Source organism: Oncorhynchus gorbuscha, linkage group LG02, assembly GCF_021184085.1.
Source record: "Oncorhynchus gorbuscha isolate QuinsamMale2020 ecotype Even-year linkage group LG02, OgorEven_v1.0, whole genome shotgun sequence".
In the NCBI taxonomy this organism is placed as follows: domain Eukaryota; kingdom Metazoa; phylum Chordata; class Actinopteri; order Salmoniformes; family Salmonidae; genus Oncorhynchus; species Oncorhynchus gorbuscha.
Genome location: NC_060174.1, coordinates 84,019,683 through 84,042,606, shown reverse-complemented (window position 1 = coordinate 84,042,606; position 22,924 = coordinate 84,019,683). Strand labels below are relative to the sequence as shown.

Sequence of the window (22,924 nt, the reverse complement as noted above, 5' to 3'; positions counted from 1 at the left end):
CATGAACGCTAACCCGGGCTTGGGGAAACGACTCTCGACAGAGACCTCCATTTAGAGCGATTTGGCGATCCCCTCAGTTCCAGAAATAAACAGCTTGTACGGTCACGACAGACTGTCGCTGTGAATGTCAGGCCTGTAAAGACCTATTGTGTCATAATATGTGGCCCATTAGGGTTAAGCAGTAGGGCTGGAGAGTTAGGCACGTCTCCCAATCTCTATGGGCTCTCCTCACCTCTCCTCCGTCCTACAGGGCACATCTGGGAGCCATCAGGGAACAGACAGCGAGCGGCCCTGTGGCCACTGGGAGCTGAGCTGGTTGTAATTACTTATTAATCATAGGCTGTGTGTGTGTGTGTGTGTGTGTGTGTGTGTGTGTGTGTGTGTGTGTGTGTGTGTGTGTGTGTGTGTGTGTGTGTGTGTGTGTGTGTGTGCGTGCGTGCGTGCGTGCGTGCGTGCGTGCGTGCGTGCGTGCGTGTGTGTGTGCGTGTGCGTGTGTAGGAGAAGGAGGTAGCTCCTGGACAGCTCACACACAATTAATCAAATTCACATAACAATTGCAATATTCACATGTGTAATATTCATATCGCAAGAGATCCATACTGTATCGCATATTTTGAAACGACACTGCGTGTAACATCCATTTTTATAGATTACTCCGTTTATCGTCTCTCTCGGCATGTACACAACTGGACACAACTGGACCGATTTCAGTATTTCCCCGCTACTGGTAGTGTTTGTAACACAAGATGGAGGAGAGCCTGTCTCTCATCAGAGATCGCATTTATTTTGTGATATTGCAAATTTGCAACAACAAAAATGTTTAACTCAAGAAAGGAGAAGCATACTGTTTCAGGTGATAATAAAACATGTTTTATTTTAGTTGCTTTTTCCTCAACTTGTTTCTTTTACTATCTCTTACTTTCTAGCAAGTCAAGCTAGCTTACACAGAGCAGCTAACCTTAGCACTAGCTAGCTAAATGTTGAAGATACTGTTGCTATTATTCAACATTATTATTAAAATGGTAATAATTTCTAGTACCTCATACTATGGTTTGGTAACTTACTGTTCTATTTTCAGACTGAAGACCAAGCAGAGTTTGAAAAAAATCTAAGTATACGCCATCTATTTCCTATGGAGCCTCAGGCACAAGGGGCACTGAGATGCCACTCTGTTGCGGACAGACCCAATTGAAACTAATGACATCCAGAGCAACACAACAAACTGCAAATTTGAGATGTGTAAGGGCGTCCCACTCTCCTCGTGCGGCTTCTCACTCCATACACCAAGCCCTGCCCCCGTAAATCAAGCAGTTCAGTTCCTCCTCCACGCTGTTAGATTCACTTTATGTTTGCATGCTATTCTGTTAGGTCAAATGCAGTCAACAGATTGTTCCAAACAAGAACAATGTTGCTTTGTTCTTTGCTTCTTAATATAAATCATTCTATTTGAATGATTTCAACAGTTCACCCAAGTTTTTTGATCTACAATGAGTGTAAAAACCATTAGGAACACCTTCCTAATATTGAGTTTCACCCCCTTTTACCCTCAGAACAGCCTCAATTCCTTGGGGTACGGACTCTACAAGATGTCTAAAGCTTTCCACAGGGATGGTGGCCCCTGTTGACTCCAATGCTTCCCACAAGCTGGCTGGAGGTCCTTTGGGTGGTGGACCATTTTTGATACACATGGGAAACTTTTGAGCATGAAAAACACTGCAGCGTTGCAGTACTTGACACACTCAAGATCTAGTGGGGATAAACAACTCACGTCTTGTTGTAAAGATCCAGGCTTTCCCTCTCCAAATTCACCAATGGAATGTCTTTGTCTCAACAGACCTTTTTCCCGCTAACACTTTAAAAGCTAATACTGGAGAAATATTTTGAACTTAGAACGTGGGGAATGGTCTGAGGCGATCTATAGATCACTAATGTAATTTTGTTTGTTATTTTGTGATGTCATTAAAAATGTTATAGAGGAAATACTGTAACTTGGAAAGTATACCCACTACATATATACAGTTTCCATATTATATGTTGTGCATGTAATATGTAAAATTAGTAAAGTGTTTTTTTAAGAGAGGGATGTGATGTGAGAAGCTATAAGAGATCATTGTTTTCAATAACTTTGCACAGTAAGTAGTCACCGCCCCGGAGTGAGATCAGGGAGCGTGCCAGCCTGCCGGAACCAACCCCTATAATGGTTGGAACTTTGAATCTCAACATGAGGTGGAGAAGATAAACACACCTCATGGACAATCACTGGTACGGCTGATTAGCTGTCCTAAGTAAAGTATCTTCAAAAGCAAATTTAGGACCATCCTGTTATTCTGCTCAAACCACCGTATTACGCTACATTCATCACCCCACTGGGGAACCATCGATACGGCTGGTTAGCCTATCTTCAAAGAAGCATCTTCAAGAGCAAATGGAAAATCAACTGAACAGAACTACACGACAAGTCACCGAATACCAGCCAACTACAAAGAAGGACAACAGTAGAAGACTTGTTGGAACCATTTCGGACAATCAGAGCCTCACAAGCGTGCTGCGAAAAGGCCCAACCCTCTTTCCAAGGCTGCCCTGTTCACCGAGAAATCCCCGGTGAACCCAGGCATTTCACATAAATACATTAATGATTTCTTACTCAAAGCGGGCGGGAGTTCGTGTGCAAAGTATATGGTTACTGAAGATGAAAATAGTTTCTGAATGTACTAATGTTAAGCATCTCTGTCCCTCTCTCTTTCCCTCTCCATCTCTTCTTTAAAACCTGTTTGGGATAGGGGGCAGTATTGGGAAATTTGCATGAAAAGCATGCCCAGAGTAAACTGCCTGTTACTCAAGCCCAGAAGCTAAGATATGCATATACAGTGGGGCAAAAAGTATTTAGTCAGCCACCAATTGTGCAAGTTCTCCCACTTAAAAATATGAGAGAGGCCTGTAATTTTCATCATAGGTACACTTCAACTATGACAGACAAAATGAGAAAAAAATCCAGAAAATCACATTGTAGGATTTTTTATGAATTTATTTGCAAATGATGGTGGAAAATAAGTATTTGGTCACCTACAAACAAGCAAGATTTCTGGCTCTCACAGACCTGTAACTTCTTCTTTAAGAGGCTCCTCTGTCATCCACTTGTTACCCATATTAATGGCACCTGTTTGAACTTGTTATCAGTATAAAAGACACCTGTCCACAACCTCAAACAGTCACACTCCAAACTCCACTATGGCCAAGACCAAAGAGCTGTCAAAGGACACCAGCAACACAATTGTAGACCTGCACCAGGCTGGGAAGACTGAATCTGCAATAGGTAAGCAGCTTGGTTTGAAGAAATCAACTGTGGGAGCAATTATTAGGAAATGGAAGACATACAAGACCACTGATAATCTGCCTCGATCTGGGGCTCCACGCAAGATCTCACCCCGTGGGGTCAAAATGATCACAAGAACGGTGAGCAAAAATCCCAGAACCACACGGGGGGATCTAGTGAATGACCTGCAGAGAGCTGGGACCAAAGTAACAAAGCCTACCATCAGTAACACACTACGCCGCCAGGGACTCAAATCCTGCAGTGCCAGACGTGTCCCCCTGCTTAAGCCAGTACATGTCCAGGCCCGTCTGAAGTTTGCTAGAGAAGATTTGGATGATCCAGAAGAAGATTGGGAGAATGGTCAGATGAAACCAAAATATAACTTTTTGGTAAAAACTCAACTCGTCGTGTTTGGAGGACAAAAAATGCTGAGTTGCATCCAAAGAACACCATACCTACTGTGAAGCATGGGAGTGGAAACATCATGCTTTGGGGCTGTTTTTCTGCAAAGGGACCAGGACGACTGATCCGTGTAAAGGAAAGAATGAATGGGGCCATGTATCGTGAGATTTTGAGTGAAAACCTCCTTCCATCAGCAAGGGCATTGAAGATGAAACTTGGCTGGGTCTTTCAGCATGACAATGATCCCAAACACACCGCCCGAGCAACGAAGGAGTGGCTTCGTAAGAAGCATTTCAAGGTCCTGGAGTGGCCTAGCCAGTGGAGTCCTGTGAGTGCCACAAGATGAAGATCATCAAAGATGAAGATCATCAAATGTAAGTGATTCATTTTAAAGCTATTGCTGACTTTGTGACGCCTCTCCTTGCCTGGAAAATGTCTGTATGGTTTTGTGGCTAGGCGCTGTCCTAACATAATCGCATGGTGTGCTTTTGCCATAAAGCCTTTTTGAAATCTGACACAGCGGCTGGATTAACAAGAAGTTAATCTTTAAGCCTATGTATAACACTTGTATCTATCATCAATGTTTATGATGAGTATTTCTGTCATTTGATTTGGCTCTCTGCAATTTCACAGGATTTTTTTTGAGACAATGCATTACTGAACATAACGTGCCAATTTAAACGGGGGTTTTTGGACATAAAGATTAACTTTATCGAACAAAACAAACATTTATTGTGTAACATGAAGTCCTGGGAGTGCTACCAGATGAGATCATCAAAGGTTAGTGATTACTTTTAACACTATTTCTGACTTTTGTGACACCTCTCCTTGGCTGGAAAATGTCTGTTTGGTTTTTGTGGCTCGGCGCTGTCCTAACATAATCGCATGGAGGGCTTTCGCCGTAAAGCCTTTTTGAAATCGGACACTGTGGTTGGATTAACAAGACGTTTATCTTTAAAATTAGGAATTTTAATTCTGAGATTTCTGTTGTTTGAATTTGGCACCCTGCAATTTCACTGGCTGTAGGCCAGGTGTTCCGCTAGGGCTAGCACCGTTCCCAGAAAGATTAACAAGAAGCCATCTTGTTGTCATTCTGCTAGGGACCTGTTTTTAGAGTATTACATCTCCAATCAATAAATAGTGCATAGTGTGTATGTTTATCCTGAGTTCCCATTTAATTAGCTAGTAAATAAATAATTAAACCAATTTGTGTAGTACTGACTCATAAGTAAGGCTCGGGTTTTTGCAGATGCAAGGAGGTTCAGAATGCTCAGGCTGCTCAGGCTGCACTGAACAGGCAGGAGACTCCGGCAGAGCTGGAGAGAAGGAAGGCTCTGGCTGTGCTAAACAGGCGGGAGACTCCGGCAGCGCAGGAGAGGAGAAAGGCTCCGGCAGCGCTGGAGAGGCGAGGCGTACTGTAGGCCTGATGCGTGGTGCTGGCACTGGTGGAACTGGATAGAGAACACGCACAGGAATCCTGGTGCCGGGAGCTGCCACCGGAGGACTGGTGTGTGGAGGTGGCTCTGGATGGACAGGACCGTGCAGGCGCACTGGAGCTCTTGAGCACCGAGCCTGCCCAACCTTACCTGGCTCGATGCCCACTCTAGCCCGGCCAATACGAAGAGCTGGTATGAACCGCACCGGGCTATGCACGCGCACTGGAAACACCGTGCGCTCCATAGCATAACACGGTGCCTGCCCGTTCTCACTACCCCCCCGGTAAGCACAGGGAGTTTGCGCAGGTCTCCTACCTGGCATAGCCATACTCCCTGTGAGCCACCCCCCCAATACATTTTTGGGGCTGACTCTCAGGCTTCTATCCGCGTCGCAGTGCTGCCTCCTCATACCAGCGCCTCTCCGCTTTCCGCCTCCAGTTCTTCCTTGGGGTGGCGATATTCTCCAGGCTGAGCCCAAGGTCCTTCACCGTCCAGTTCGTCCTCCCATGTCCAGTTCGTCCTCCCATGTCCAGCCCTTCTCTCGCTGCACCTTGGCGCGGCTACACTCCCCTGGTTTAGCCCAGGGTCCTCTCCCGTCGAGGATTTACTCCCAAGTCCAGAAATTCTTGTCGCACTGCTCCTGCTGCTGCTGTTGGCTGTTACCACGCCACTTGGTCCAGGTGTGGTGGGTGATTCTGTAACGGCTCTCTTCTATCTCCTCCTCTGACGAAGAGGTAGAATAAGGATCGGACCAAAATGCAGCGTGATGATGATTCATGATAGATTTTAATGAAGGAAAAACTAACATGCAGAAATTACAAATATAACGAAATGAAATAACGAAACAGCCCTATCTGGTGCAAACACAAAGACAGGAACAATCACCCACGAAAACACTCACAGAATATGGCTGCCTAAATATGGTTCCCAATCAGAGACAACGATAATCACCTGACTCTGATTGAGAACCGCCTCAGGCAGCCATAGACTAACACCCCACAAAACTCCTAAGACAAAAACACACCACAATAACCCATGTCACACCCTGGCCTGACCAAATAAATAAAGAAAACACAAAATACTAAGACAAAGGCGTGACACAGAATGGTGATATGATACGAGGTTATGATTAATAAATTGACTGTAGGGCCTCCCGGGTGGCGCAGTGGTTAAGGCCGCTGTACTGCAGCGCCAGCTGTGCCATCAGAGTCCCTGCGTTCGCGCCCAGACCGGGAGGTCCGCGTGGGGCGACGCACAATTGGCCTAGCGTCGTCCGGGTTAGGGAGGGCTTGGTTGGTAGGGATGTCCTTGTCTCATTGCGCACCTGTGACTCCTGTGGCGGGCTGGGCGCAGTGTGCGCTAACCAAGGTTGCCAGGTGCACGGTGTACCCTCCGACACATTGGTGCGGCTGGCTTCCGGGTTGGATGCACGCTGTGTTAAGAAGCAGTACGGCTGGTTGGGTTGTGTATCGGAGAACGCATGACTTTCAACCTTCGTCTCTCCCAAGCCCGTACGGGAGTTGTAGCGATGAGACAAGATAGTAGCTACTACAACAATTGGATACCACGAAATTGGGGAGAAAAAGGGGTCATTTTTTTTGACTGTGATAGGTTTTAGAGTTTAATTCGGGAGATGGTAACTCTTTAAGATCTGTTCTCGTGGTGCCACAGATCCTAATGAGTTAATTGTTACTTGATTAATTGAATTAGGTAACAATTAAACATAGTTAGTTAATTAGATATATAATTCTTCAAATAAATGTTAAAATCAAGTCATGACAGTGTTCAAAGACACTTAAATATTTTGTCTTGCCCCTCTTTTATCTTGCCCCTCACCCTATGAATGCCACACGTCTTAATTGTCTCAAGGCTTAAAAATCCTTCTTTAACCTGTATCTGATTGAAGTAGATTTAACAAGTGACATCAATAAGGGATCATAGCTTTCATCTGGATTCACCTGGTCAGTCTATGTCATAGAAAGAGCAGGTTTTCCTAATGTTTTATACACTCAGTGTACATCACAAGTCAAATCGCAATCGCAGCATATTGTGCTACCCTAATGCCACTTACCTCCAACAATTACACTACATGTAGATTATTTATAGAAAAAACATCTCGCCCCAAGAGTGAGTGTGTGTGTGTGTGTGGGTGGGGGGGGGGGGGGGCAGACAGTTTAAGCAGCTCCTAGGTTATTATTTATATAAAAAAACATCTTACCCAAAGAGTGTGTGCATCTTTCTTTTTCTTTTTCTGAGGCACACTGGTACAGGCACCAGTGGATTAAAGGTAGGTGTTGCTACGACGATGGTCTAGAGCCCTGGTGACATCATACCCATTTCGTCCGACCATAGTGGCCTCCCACTCACTCTGTTGCCCTACTGTCTGTAGTACTTTGATACCCTGTGGGGAACCAAAGGCAACCGGAGTGCCGATTTATCATCACACACATATATGCCAAAGCACACACACTTATCATAACAGCACACACTGAGCATGGAGCCACGGCACACAGAGAACACAGAGAACACTCCAACACATTCCAGAACACCCACGAGGACAGCCACCACAGCAAACGTAGCACACACATACACACACATACACACTTACACAATTATATAGTTGGTGATGGCCTATAAGAAACATGTTATTGGTATCAGCCAATAATCTCTTTCATAGCAAGTTTTCTGGGCAGAAACTGTAAAGACCTAGTGTTACATTCAACCCAACATGATCTGTCTCTAGTATCGCCCAGAACCGTGCTTAATGATATATTAGCAATGACTATTCAGCCATCATTACAATAGACTCTCGCAATTTTCCTCAAATCTTTCACAGTTTCTCATCTGAACATGTAGCTATTTTGCTCATGATTAGGACGTCTCAATAGACCATGGCTCTAAGATTAAAACACATAGTGCCTCTCATTGACTGAGCCTCTAACCCCTTACCCCTCTCATTCTGGTGATGTTTCTCGTGGGGACCCCCAACCGAGAGACACACACACACCCCCCCCCCCTCCCCCCACCCCAGCACATGTGGCCCTAGGTTTAGTGAGTGATAGGCAGACCGAGGGGAAAAGTAGTGCTGTGCTGCTACTGCAGCCAGTGGCATGTCATTTCAGCCAGAGCACTTATAATTATCCCGTTTTCTTTGACCAAAATAAACTTTCCAGAGATTTAAAAATGCCCCAGGCGAGGAAAAGAGTGGCGAGTGACATCACGGCCGAGTAATGGATTTTAAAGTGGCTCAGGTTTAGATTTCTGAGTAAGCACTAAATTGAAAAGGTATGGGGGTAAGAAACGTAACAAGCGTACACTCAATACCATACGGACACTATATGTGCAAACGGGGGACTGCTTGGTCAACAAATTGACTTGGTTAGTATGGCCTATTTTCCTTAATTTAATACAAATTAAAGGCCGGCCTGACTCTTTAACCAATATATTATCGCTGCTATCTAAATCCATATCAATGTCCACAATTGAGTATGACAACAGCTTTGATAACTAATTTGTCCTTGACGTCGACGGACATGATAAATCAGCAATGTGGATTAAAAATTCCCAAATTCCCTGAAATGGAGTACCTTATAATATAATTGGTATATATTTTGATTAGCTGTGGTGCTGCTGATGACACTTTGTGTTGTAAATACAACCTCAGAATCAGCCTGTTATATTAACAACCAAAGCTAAAGGACATGGAGAGCTGGCCATACTGACATCAACTGTCCCAATCCATCTCAGTGGTGCCATCATTAGGTTACAGAGACCACAAACTCCACCATTTCATGTCACATCAGTTGGAAAACAACAGAATGTGCCCGATCACCTCTCCCAGACTCCCACGCAACCTATCTTTGGCTATTTTAAAACCCATTTAAAGGCATTTAGTGAGGAACCCACCCACACTCACATAAAATGCAATTTGCACAACCTAAATCATTTATACTTCCTCTGAAAGAAAGGGAAAAAAGCACAGATCTGGATCAGCGACCTCAAGCATTTTCAGTCATCTGTATCTAATTAATATTTTATCTCATCATACTTCTCTATAATGGCCACAACACCTCAGTGTGTGGCTGTGCTGCATGGCTAACTGACTGTGTTGGTTTACAGTTAAACAAAACTAAATAATGAATTTCAAACAATGAGATATTGGAGAGTGTGTTGTGAACTATGTCTTTGTGAGGTGAACTGTGTCTTTGCATTGAGTACTGGAATAAAACAATACTTATTGAAGGAATACTGTTTCAGCATACTCCAGCACTGCAGGGTAAAGCCACCCAAAGCAGTAGAGCGGGTGGTCTTATCAGCCTTGCTCTAATAGTCCTTAAAGAATTACACTACTTAGCATATTTTCAGCAAATTAGGCACATATGGTTGTGGAGAAAGGTTGGCTCGCACACACAGAGACACAGACAGACACAGACACACTTTGGTCTAGCGATTTGCCTGTCAGAAATGTTGCCTCATTGCTCACTATTGTGCTGTTGTTTTTACCACATGATGAAGGTGCAAAGCTATAAGTGCAAGGCATCAACATAACTTACTTACAAGCGCTATATGAGCACTGTCTAGGAAAAGACACCACCCTAAATGTTTGCTGACAAAATACTACTACAATATTATTTCGAAAGATACTAGGGCTGGGAATTGCCAGGGACCTCACGATACGATATTATTACAATACTTAGATGCTGATACGATATGCATTGTGCTTCAATACTGTGATTTATTGCAATTAAATGTTCTAAATATATTGCTCACCATATGTCTGCTGCAGAGGGACAAGAGAGAGCTATGAGAAAACAACTTTTGATCAGTCATGGAAATAAAAGTTCCGCAATAATTGCAGGTACAGCCAACTACCGCAAAAATAATAACGCGATAGTCAAAAGGGTAAGATACATCGTAATTTTGTATTTATCCCCATATGTAACTGTATCGATATTGTCATGTCACTAAAAGATACAGTATATTATTATATAGTATGCCTATATCTGCAGATATAGTCCATGTCATCTATCTCACTTTCCTCAAGGATGGTCTGTCTCCACTTCTATGCTCAGAATAGCACAGGCCTATCTGGTGAACACAACATCTAAACAAATGTATAATGAGCACCAATAACTTTGGGTTCTTTTAGCTTTTCACAGTGCATGGTGAGCGTCATCTCATCTGGCTGCCTGGAGCCATAAAGCATAGCATTCTAACCCCATACATGCCTGTGGCCCTCATGGTCTCTGTGGTACTCTCCACATATAGGCTAAAAACAGAAGGGTAATCCAGTCTTCTCACTCCCTGTGGACCGCTAACACTACGATAAGTTTCACTTAACAAACTAATTCTCTCTTTCAACTATAGGAAAACGACTGCTTGGTAGAACTTTTTCAATGATTGGCTTCGTATACATTTCTAATAGAGCTCACCATGAATCCATCCAACCATCTGGCTAGTTTTCTGGCTCTTTGTCTTTGTGTCTGTGTGTTTGTCTGTCATCCTCTGTCTGTCTGTCTGTCAGGCTGGTTGTCTGCCTCGGTGTGCATAGCTTCACAGAAATTAAACCAATACACAGACAATCTGGTCATGTACAGAGAATCTGTATCAATTCTATGAGTATAGCTGGGATGGTGGAATTTAAGCCTGGGGTAAAATAACTTAATTCAAGGCTTCATGTAAAGCTGTAACAGTATCAGTGCTTTGAGTCCACCTATGCATGCGTTGGATATTTCTAGATCAGTGCGGCAAATTATTCAGCCTTCCGAACTAACCACAAACCTCTTTCATTTTCAATGTAACAGTGTCAGTATGCTGCTGAGAGGGAGAAACAAGAAAACAGCATAAATGCTTAATACCACTAAAGAGGTATTAAGGTATTATATGTCACATGAAGAAAAGGGTGAACACTGTGACACTTTACATTGAAAAATGGGCTTTGGGAAAACTAATGCAATGTGAATGAATGGCTGATTGAAAATAAGTGCACACACAAATCCACATGCTTTTTGCCATCACATGTCAAATCAAATCTGTGTTTTGAATACAAGAGTCAAGGAGCCTTATGCAGAGTAAAATTAAGCCAAATAAATATACACACATAACCCCAATACAATGACTCATATTGAAGTAAGTTGAGAACATAAACGCTAGGGCTTGGCATTACCAGGGACCTCACGATACAATATCATCACGATACTTAGGTGCCAATTCTATATGTATTGCCACTCAATTCCAAACATATTGCTCACCATATGTCTGCTGCAGAGGGACAAGAGAGAGCCAGGAAAAAAAATAGTTTTAATCAGTCATAGAAATAAAAGTGCTGAAAAAATAGTTATGATGGAAAAATACTATAGTTTTGGTGCAGGTACAACCAAATAGTGCAACAGTAATATTGTGCTTTTGTCAAAACGACACGATTGATATATCATCAAAAATACTTTCCCGATATGTAACGGTATCGATTTGTCCCCTCATTACTAATAAACACATGTTTATTAGTATGCATGTATGCATGTGTATATTTATGTGTATATTTATATATTTATTTCTATGGGACAATCAAAACATTGTACAGGTAAAGCACCAACCTAGTTACGGCTACAATATAATATGGGATATTCTCTGGCATCATCTGACATAGCTGGTATCATTCCCCTTAAGAAACGTGGTTCTCGGGTAGTAGCAAGCGGCTTGATGACAGGCGGCATGTCTTTGTACTTCCCTACCGATCCAATAGAACATGTCCACTACAGAGGAGGGAGAGAGAAAGAGAGAGAGACCCTGCTGTGAAAGGAGGTGATTACTTGCAGGTGGGGTGAGCTCTCCTCCTCTCTCTCACTCACTCACTCAGTATATTCCAGCAAAGTAGATTACTCATATCTGACTGAACTTTCACTTCTACAGTAAATCAGCTCTGTACATTTCCATGTACTACATTCTCTTCGCTGCCAAATTGTATTTTCCATATGAGTGGAAACCAACTTAATCTCCATGTTGTGATATACCGTACAGTATATGAACTTGCCTGAATAGCACTGAGTAGGCTGAATAGTCTACATCATTGCAAGCCATTCATCGTTTTGTCTGTGGTGCCAACATTGATTTATTTTACTTGTTTGTCTAGTGGAGACTATATATACTTCCACTATGAGAATGGTGATGATTATGCTAACAAAGTGTTTCAAATCACAAACTCAAATCCCCATCTACACCATACCACTGCTGAAAAACAGGGCCAAAGTAACAATACCTTTACGGCAACTCATTCAGGATGACTCAATGGTCTTCTATGGTTTTGGGGTCTAAACTATTGACATCAACCGCTCATTAAAATGACAGTCAGTGCTGTCATTAAGGTGACCCCCTTGTTTTGCTCCTGCTTTGCAAAACCACATCTCTGTTCACAGTGGGAAAACGTCACACTTCCGCGTTGTCGTGCTGCTGTGCTGTTTGTTGCAACTTGGCTACCTGCCAAACTTTTTGTTTTTTACTTTTAATAACCATTTGTTTTTTTCCTCGCTCAACTTCTTTCATTCAACTTTTTCACCCCGGATGCTTTAGTACCTGAATACCAAGAGCTCAACTCATACAACGCTCTTTATAAAACTACTAAAGGAAAGTGCTTATTTCCAGCGTGTGAGTGTGACTCCAGTTGTTGTCCAGTATATGTATGTATGTATCCCCCACGACTACAGACACCGGGGACATGCCCGGCATAACTCTGAGAGGCTAGGAACGCTAACACACAGACGGGCCAGTGCGTAGCTAGGAACAGCCGGCGACCTGCCATGGACAACCGACCCAGCCATCACCCGCCCCCTTGCACTTCTCTCTCGCGCTTCACATTCAATGAGAGACAGGCAACAACACAGTTGTAGGGGCGCTGGTAAGGACAATAAAAAATGGTAAGGGCAATAAAATGCAAATTAATTACTTAAAAATCAATGTGATTTTCTGGATTTTTGTTTTAGATTCCGTCTCGCACAGTTGAAGTGTACCTATGATAAAAAATATTACAGACCTTACATGCTTAGTAAGTCGGAAAACCTGCAAAATCGGCAGTGTATCAAATACTTGTTCTCCCCACTGTATCTGTACCTGGGGCAAACACTTTTTGTTTTCCTGGGGCATCACCAAGTTTCTCTCCGGGGCTGTGAGTCAGTCACCGGGGGCTGATACTGTCATGGTTCATGTGGGGTTGAATGACATTATGAATGGCAGCTCAGAACATCTGAAGATGGATTTTAAAGAAATTATTGGGTCACTACTTGACACCAACAAACGCCCCATAATATCTGGCCCCCCTCTGCCCTCGTGGCATTGAACGGTTCAGCAGACATTTATCCCTCTATAACTGGCTATGAGACTATTGCAGCTCTGTGGGTGTAACATTTATTGACAATTTGATACCTTCTGGAAACAAAGCTTGTATTATAAGGAGGATGGGATCCACCCAAATCGTGTAAGGCTGTGTTGAGACAATGACTTATTAATGACCCAAGCCCAGCTCATTTAATCACTACCATTGTGTCGCTGAGTTGTAAGAATGCTTCAGCAAATGTACATTATCCCAGGGGTGTTGGAAGACATCATGTAAGTAACCTAATTGATGTCCCTCTTACTGCCTCTGCTGATCCTTACACCTATTGTATGCAGTAATCATATGCCTATTAACCAAGGTTATACTGTTAGAACTGGGGTGGTGTGCCCTAGCAGGAAGTTCACTGTGTGCATAAATAACCCGAGCATGTCTACCTCTGCTAAGCTTCCCTGTAAAGAAAGAAAAACAATCAAGCATCCCAGAAAAGTGTTAAAAATAGCCCACGTTAACATTTGTAGCTTAAGAAACAAGGTTCATGAAATCAATAATTTGCTAGTAACAGATGACAATCATATTCTGACAATCTCTGAAACTCACTTTGATCTACAGAAATGACCGAAATGCCAAAGGTGGAGGTGTGGCTGTTTAAATTACTGATGATTGGCTGAGAGAAATTGATGATAAAATGATTGTGGGGAGTGTTTTGTTAGACTTCAGTGCTGCTGTTGACATTATCGATCTGTTGCTGGAAAAACATGTGTTATGGCTTTTTCACCCCCTGCTATATTGTGGATAAAGAGTTACTTGTCTAACAGAACACAGAGGGTGTTGTTTAATGGAAATCCAGGTAGAATCAGGAATTCCCCAGGGCAGCTGTCTAGGCCCCTTACTTTTTCAATCTTTACTAACGACGTGCCAGTAAAGCATCTATGTGTCTATGTATGCGGATGACTCAACACTATACACGTCAGCTACCACAGCGACTGCAACACTTAACAAAGAGCTGCAGTAAGTTTCAGAATGGGTGGCAAGGAATAAGTTAGTCCTAAATATTTCAAAAACTAAAAGCATTGTATTTCAGACAAATCATTCACTAAACCATAAACCTCAACTAAATATTGTAATAAATAATGTAGAAATTGAGCTGTTGAGATGAAGATACTGCTTGGAGTAACCCTAGATTGTAAACTGTCATGGTCAAAAGATGTTGATACAACAATAGCTAAGATTGGCAGAAGTCTGTCCATTATAAAGCGATGCTCTGCCTTTTTATCAACAAGGCAGGTCCTACAGGCCCTAGTTTTGTCGCACCTGGACTGCTGTTCAGTCATGTGATCAGGTGCCACAAAGAGGGACTTAGGAAAATTGCAATTGGCTCAGAACAGGGAAGCACGGCTGGCATTTGGATGTACACAGAGAGCTAACATTAATAATATGCATGCTAATCTCTCCTGGCTCAAAGTGGAGGAGAGATTGACTTCATCACTACTTGTATTTGTGAGAGGTATTGACATGTTGAATGCACCGAGCTGTCTGTTTAGACTACTAGGGAGTTTTTCCTAGCCACCATGCTTCTGCACCTGCATTGCTTTCTGTTTGGGGTTTTAGGCTGGGTTTCTGTACAGCACTTTGAGATATCAGCTAATGTACAAAGGGCTATATAAATCAATTTGATTTGATTTGGTTTGACTACTAGCACACAGCTAGGACACCCATGTATACCCCCACAAGACATGCCACCAGAGGTCTCTTCACAGTCCCCAAGTCCAGAACAGACTATGGGAGGCGCACAGTTCTAGATAGAGCCATGACTACATGGAACTCTATTCCACATCAAGTAACTCATGCAAGTAGTAAACTTAGATTTAAAAAACAGATACAAATATGGAACAGCAGGGACTGTGAAGCAACACAAACATAAACACAGACACATGCATACAAACACACAATACAATACGCACTATACACACATGTACACATGGATTTTGTGTTGTCGATATGTGGTAGTAGAGTAGGGGCCTGAGGGCACACACTTAATATGTTGTGAAATCTGTTGTGAATTTATTGTATTGTTGTAAAAAATGTGTAACTGCCTTTATTTTGCTGGACCCCAGGAAGAGTAGCTGCTGCCTTGGCATGATAAATAAAAACACAAATACATATTAAGATGACCATCAGTCCTGTGGTTACTGAATTGACCGGTAAGCTCAGTGTACAGTCGTGTGGTCCAGCGAGTTTACCACGTAATAAAAGGTTTTTAACGGGCGAGGGGCAGCCCATAAAGCACCTCTTTACCATGGTTTACCATGGCCCCCGAGCACGTCACACCCTCGGCACAGCCACTGCCCTCGTAATGGCTCGGGCCCCCTCTTGCAAGTATGCTAGTAATTAGCCACGATGATGTGCTGAGCAGGATATCTAAAATTAGGTTTTACTACCTATAATGGAAGATTTGCGGGATGGTTTCATTTGCAGTCTCTGGGTGAAGAAATTGCAGCTTGCTGAACAAAAACAAAAGCACTGGCCCTGGTTCATGTGGATGGTGAAGCTGGGGTCGAGGGGTACAGGATAAGGGACGTTGGTGTTGCAAAACAACTGGTGAACATATCGCTATGAGCACAGACAGACTCATACTTGTGCGATGTCTCGCTCACACTTATGCACATACAGGATCACACTGCACTCACACTCAATCATACACACACACGTCACACACACACGTTTTCAATTAGCCAACCATGCCTGTGCTGTGTCTGTGCAGGGGCAAGTCATTCCTTCCTAGTGGTTCAGCCAGGCCTGGCCTTTATGGTCGTGTACAGAGTCATTCCTCCGCTTTTATACTGTAGCTGCCTGCAATGTGTCACAGTGGCCGGCTGCGACACTGCTGCTCTTTATTTCACACATAAATATACGTGCACGTTCACATTCAAACAGCTACACTGATACACAGACAGATATTCACATTGTACTACTGTATGGCTGTGACTCTGAAGATTCTACTGCTCTTTTTCTGTAACACAGCCGTACCTCAATTCACTCTCTTTTGCACACACACACACACACACACACACACACACACACACACACACACACACACACACACACACACACACACACACACGCACACGCACACGCACACGCACACGCACACGCACACGCACACGCACACGCACACGCACACGCACACGCACACGCACACATACTTGCATGCATGCTCAGCTCAAAGATGTGGCGAAGGCCCAGCCCACATCACTTCAGCAGAAGAGGACACTTCAAGCTATATTTCTATTCTGACAAAAAAAAGCAATAATTCACGTAAGAAACATTAAACATCAACAAGTTCGGCTCCTTCTTTACCCCAATGAAAACGGCCATTTCAGTATTTGTTCTGATCTTCGTAATTTAACATTGGCTGCTCAGGCCTGTCTATCCTATTAACCAATTGTTAATCTATACCAGTGATAGAGGACGATAAGATCTCCTCTGTACAATGATAGAAAGTGGGTCTCTCTTTCTCTCCCGCTTCTCTCTTTCTCTCTCTCTCTCCCTGTGACATTGAACCAACAACCCTGACAGTAAATGCATTCCCATAACCAGACAGACTCAATCCTTTTACACACACTATCATTACTGTATTTCTACTGTATGAGGACCATCCTGGGCCCCTCTCATGTCCTCTGCACCCTTCCTTTCCACTACTGTGCCACAGCTTGTGGGTGACCAGACAGGCCTGTGGCTAAGGTGAGGAAAGAGCTAGGCTAGACTAAATGATAGAGGGTGTGTTGGGGGGCCAATACGAGTCAAAGCAGCCCCACAGGCAAAGAGGACTAAATATCACCACAGCCACACCACACCTCTCAACACTCGCATCACACCTTCCTCACCATCACCAGCCCAACCACTCACTCATATGTTACTCAATATCGAGGTTGGGGCGACTGGAGCATAACAGGGGTTAGATTGGTTAAGCTGTCTGCCAGGTGCCCTGACAGTGGTTCTTGGAATGATTTTTACCTAATTCCACCCCTGGATGGTACACATACATGTAGTATTATGTGTGAAGCTTAACTCACTAATAACCATTGACTGGCTGTAACAATTTACATAAACATTTATACAATTTTTTAAAATGCATCGATATGACATTAACCGCAAATTATGATGTCTTTTGTGAATGCTGATGGCTCTGCTTCAACGGATTTTCCATTTGAAGTGGAGGAAATATTTTGACAGATAAAAGATATCAACACCTCTCACAATGAGTTATTTTAGTGGCAGGTAAGAAAAGTAACGTATTTGGAATTAGGTGTAAACGAAAAAACGACATTGAATATTTTCCCAACATGTGCACTTTGTTGGATTATTGGATCAGTTCTTTCACACAAAAACAAAGAGTATGCTGGGTAAATGTTCAGCCAAAATCGAACTCAGAAGATGTGACAAATGGGCTGGAAAAGACCTGGCAACCCAATGTTAAATGTTGCCTTTGGAATGGTGATCTAAATTTTGATACGATAGAGGAGCAAACCAGATGTTGCAAAAATGATCCCCACCACATAAATCACCAAGACATAAGCTTACAAAACAGCAGTAAATGATTTAATTATGCATAATGGTCAGGAGTGTGTGTGTGTGTGTGTGTGTGTGTGTGTGTGTGTGTGTGTGTGTGTGTGTGTGTGTGTGTGTGTGTGTGTGTGTGTGTGTGTGTGTGTGTGTGTGTGTGTGTGTGTGTGTGTGTGTGTGTGTGTGTGTGTGTGTGTGTGTGTGTGTGTGTGTGTGTGTGTGTGTGTGTGTGTGTGTGTGTGTTGTCAAATGGGCTTGAAAGAGCGGCTGATTCCGCATGTGTTTTTCTGCTGCTCATTATGAAAAAATGTATTTGAGTCTTGGGGGTGTGGTTCAATGTGGGTGTGTTATGTTCGCTTTATCATATCCTGGCAGTTACTGTTGTTTGTCCCTCTTGAGTCACGGTAGCAACAACATAGCCACTACCACTTCCTCAAAATAGTCCAAATTAATCTAAGATAAATCAAGAAATCTGTAATGAATTTAGCTGAGGAGGTCTTAGTCTCACAATTTTACATCTAGCTGAGGTGTTTGGTGCAGTTCTGAAGTAAAAAAATGTGCATGAAAAAGTCAGTGCACTGCAGACAGTATCAAGTCAACAGTATCAAGTCAACTGCTGCTGGCTGCACTCAGGACTGATTCCTAAGAACGTCGAAAATGTAATCATCAGCAAGCTGTCAAACTATCGTAAATGAAGCACAAGCTGCTACACACTGTTTATCAGTGCCCAAAATCACTAGCTAGCTGTTCCATCTCTGTGTTTGTCAATGAAGCTATCTACTACCAGCTAGCATGCACATTGAGCAGGCAGGCCGGCCACATTAGCTAAATCATCTAATCAAGTCACTGGCAAGTGGTGACGTGTGCTTCGGTGACATTTTGTTGTTACAACTTTCTCATTATCTATTACCAGAGTGTGTGTCTGTCTGGCAGTGTTTCATAGGGAATCATGTCACAAAACAGGTCGCGGGGGCTCACAAGATGCTCGCGAATGGTTTTGGAAATTTGGCATCTGGCAATTCTGGTAAATGCTAGATGGGCTGGACCATTTTTTTGTTGGGTGGGCTGTTTGAAATTGACACACACAAAAATATGTTATATTTAAAAATAAAACATTGAAAAAGTGACATGGCCGGTGGCCCATGGGCTTGTTAGGATTTTTTAAAAGATTTTGAGCAATTCTCTGTTATACTAATCTATGATTAGCCTTTGGCTGATCAGTGGACAATGGCTGGCTCACCTACCATTTTCTGATAGGCTGAGCTGATGTCACGCAAACTCACATTCAAATTAAAATGCGGCATCAGCAAAGAGACCTAGTCCGTCTCTGTCATCAGTTAGACAGCCAAAATCATAGATCGTAAAAAACTAAAAGTGTGTCTATAACGTAGAAAGAGCACATTCTACATTGTCACCTCACTCCAAACTTCAAATGTTTTGGGCAGATAAAACCATGATTTGGTCAAACAGTAAAGTGCAATATCCTCCTGTAATGAAGGTGTATGCTCTGCCCCTGATCCTGTGCCCTTGCTGGGACCTGCTGATGTGATGAGCTTTGGAAGCTTCATCCCTTGTCCCTGCAGATGAGAGGAGGGTCTCGGCTTTCTGTGGGTATAATTTATATTCCTTAACTCTCAATATTCAGTTCAATAGCAACTATTTTACACCCAAGCAATTTGATATGGCTTTGAGATATGGAGCGGCACGTGTGTGAAATGCACACCAGCCATTGAGAGGGTATAGGCCTATAGGTCTCGTGGGTAGTAGCCTACAACTGAAAAAAATATTTTTATGACATTACGTTTACTGTTGGATGAATACTTGGCTACGCGCAGTGGGTTTTATATTTAGAGTTAGCTATTTAAAGTGTTTTGAGTTGTTGAAACCAAAATGAATTAGCTTATGATATTAGTTAGTGCGCATAAAGATGTATGTAATTCATCTATATTGAACAAAACAAAACATTCTGGAAATTCTGGAGTTCTATTTTGACAGTAAAATATAGCAACTATAGTCTAATTGTCAACTCAAAATTCATGACAATCCCTGGATTAGGTTGCACATCAAAAAATCTTTAATAATTTATTCCTGCTTGGACGTATTAGATGAAACAACTTGTTTCTTGAATACCTCAGCAGTCAATTTATTATACTTATAATACTTAAGAAAGACTATGAATGACTTTATAAGATTAGTCATGATTTGGGATCTGTCCATGATTACTCCTGATTTGGGGGGTGAGTTGGCGGAGCGCACAGTGGGCTGGTGTGAATAAAATGTCTGGGGTGTAATTATTCAGCATAAAATGCTAAATTCTTGTCCGCCCCTTGTTCTTTCAACATAACATTGGGCATGTACAGTGCCGCCTCTGCCTATAGGGCCCCTCGGCCGCTAGGGGCCTGACCTAAAAAAGGAACTCAGGGGTCTCAACTTACTGTTGAGAGTTATACAAGTAGAATAGCCAAGGTGCAATTAGATAGCTAGGTAAGGTAGTCTAGCATTGACCACCAGGGGGCTCCATTGATTTTGTTAGTCACTCACTCAGATATCATATGAACATGGCATAAGTCATGGTAAAATGTGTAGAATTGCAGGAAATTTGTTTTAAAACTGGAAAAGTTTCTCACCACGCCAAGGCAAAATGTGTAGAACGGCAAGAAATTAGCTTTAAACCTGAAAATATTTATCCTCCTCATGGCAAAATGTATAGAATTGTAGGAAATTATCTTTACCATTGCAAAACAAATGATGCACTGCCAAGGGGGGGGGGGGGGGGGCACTAAAATGTTTTGCCTGAGAGGTGGGGGAGCCTCCCAGCCAAATCTTGCTTAGTGCACCCTAAAGCCTATGGGCTCCCTGGCGATATGTTGTCTTATGTAAACAAGTCAGAGTCAGAGGTACTGCGTATTGGGCAGGTCTGTCTCACTGTCTGGAGGTTCGCTGATATGATTGGATAGAGCGCAATCCTCGCAGCTGTACAATGCCGTGTTATTGGGCAAGTGAACATGATTGTAATTCAAGCCCAACCCTCATGTAAGTCATGACAACATCAGTCAGAACTTACCAAAATTATCCTACTTATACTGTTTAGTCAATTTTGGCACTGGCATAAATGTTTCTGACAAATATCAATGTTTTCAACCAGAGAAGTTGCTTTTTGGGTCGTTCCATGAAAAGAGTGCCTTTTGCGTCCCTTTGATATTGTAGAAATTGTGTACCAATATTGCATTTGAAAAGCCTGTTATATTAAATGAAGTGCCTTTTACTATAGACCACATGGAGAATTCAATAAATCAGATTTTTTTATATGAATAAATACTTGCTTAGGTGCTAAAATTCAGCATTTTGACATGTCCCTCTGTGCACCCTCTGTGACTTCTAGGAAGATTCACTTAACCCAAAAATTTTAACCCACTTAATCCCAAAATCACCATCATTGTAAAGCCCAGGTTATTGTGTTGCATTGACAAAGTAATTTCAGAAGATTATTACTTATTTAATATATTAATTTATTTACATTTGTCTCTCATTTTAAGATCAACCCTCTTACGTGACCTGAACTCTCATTTAAATATGTTTTGCAAAAGAACATTGAACATGTAGTAGTCAAATCATAGAGTAAAAGCAGGTGAGCTAGTTCTACCCTTTTTGGTCGTTTATAAGCGGTTGATAACATTTTTAAATCACTGTTTAGATTTAATTCTAAATTGATTTAATTATTTGTGATTCGGCACTGAAAGCTGAGTTACAAAAGGTATGTCAATACTATATTGTGTTCATTATAAAAGTAGCTGATTAACTTAACTCATTATTGAACAGGTAAATGACAGATTTAATTGTCTTAATGTGTAATGTCTATGGTTGGAGCATGGTTGGATCAAGCCCATTCCAAGATTAAGCAAGGCCCTTTCCTTCAATCCAGGAGAAATATAGATCAATTAACAGAGAGCATGAGACTAATATTTAAGAGTCTCAGCCTAACACTAAAGAAAAGTATTATTATTCATTTATCCTGGTAGATTATTGAGAACATTGTCTTTTACAATAATGACCTGGCCAAGAGTGGGCCGTGATATACTGAATCAATGTCAATAGCGACAGTGGTTAAGTCGCTTTGGAGAAAAGTGTCAGCAAAATGACAATCGTTTCTGTATAGTAGGCCACAGCATACTTATAAAGTCAGCAGAAAACAACAGTAGAAAATTATACAAAATAGAAGTTAAAAAAGATAGGGCCTACACATGTAAACACAGAGGTAAGAAGGCAAAACAACAAAAAGGACGGCTGTGTGATAAAACAGTAAGTGGTGAACAATCATTCATATTGTTGATAAAAAAAATTATACACTATTAGCTCACAATTACCATAACCACAACACAACAACTTTTGTCAGTATTGCATCACCCATTTCTATAATTTCTTTCCTTCTTTCCTGTGCTTTGTAATGGTTTGATTAAAAGGTCTGCCATAAATGTAGCCTTCTCATCGGCGAGTGACCAAAATATCCTACCTGTCAACTGTCACTCACGGACCATCACTTCAGAGCATCATGCATCATCATTGAGAATACTCAATGCAACCCCTTCCTTAAGTTCACAAAAACTTTTTCATAAAAAAATTGAGATAGCAAACATAATAATTTAATCATTGATATTAAACAGCTAGCTTTCCAGCTCAGCTTCGGCGCAAAGCGACATGTCCTAATACATCAACTTTCTTTGTAAAAGCATTCATAATAAGGCTTGGACTTACGGTTTGGTCGTGAAACGTCGAATCGTTGTCGGTGAGAAAAACTAAAGCTGCCACGATGTTTCAATGAACTGCTCTTCGATGCGACCAAACTGCATCTACTACTAAGTATTGGAGAATGGAGGCAAGTCACAC

General features: G+C 42.2%; 1 protein-coding gene across 4 annotated transcripts in view; it reads right to left on the bottom strand.

Annotated features, from left to right (window-relative positions):
• Positions 1-22,924, bottom strand: part of LOC124011459 (transcriptional regulator Erg-like) — a 73,070-nt gene extending 50,146 nt beyond the window's left edge. For 3 of the 4 annotated variants that reach the window (XM_046324865.1, XM_046324892.1, XM_046324902.1), the window contains exon 1: positions 22,793-22,924. The gene's annotated coding sequence lies outside the window, so the exon portion shown is untranslated. Of the gene's footprint in view, positions 1-1,064; positions 1,083-22,792 lie in introns of those variants that run through there. The other variant, XM_046324874.1, reaches the window with a different exon arrangement.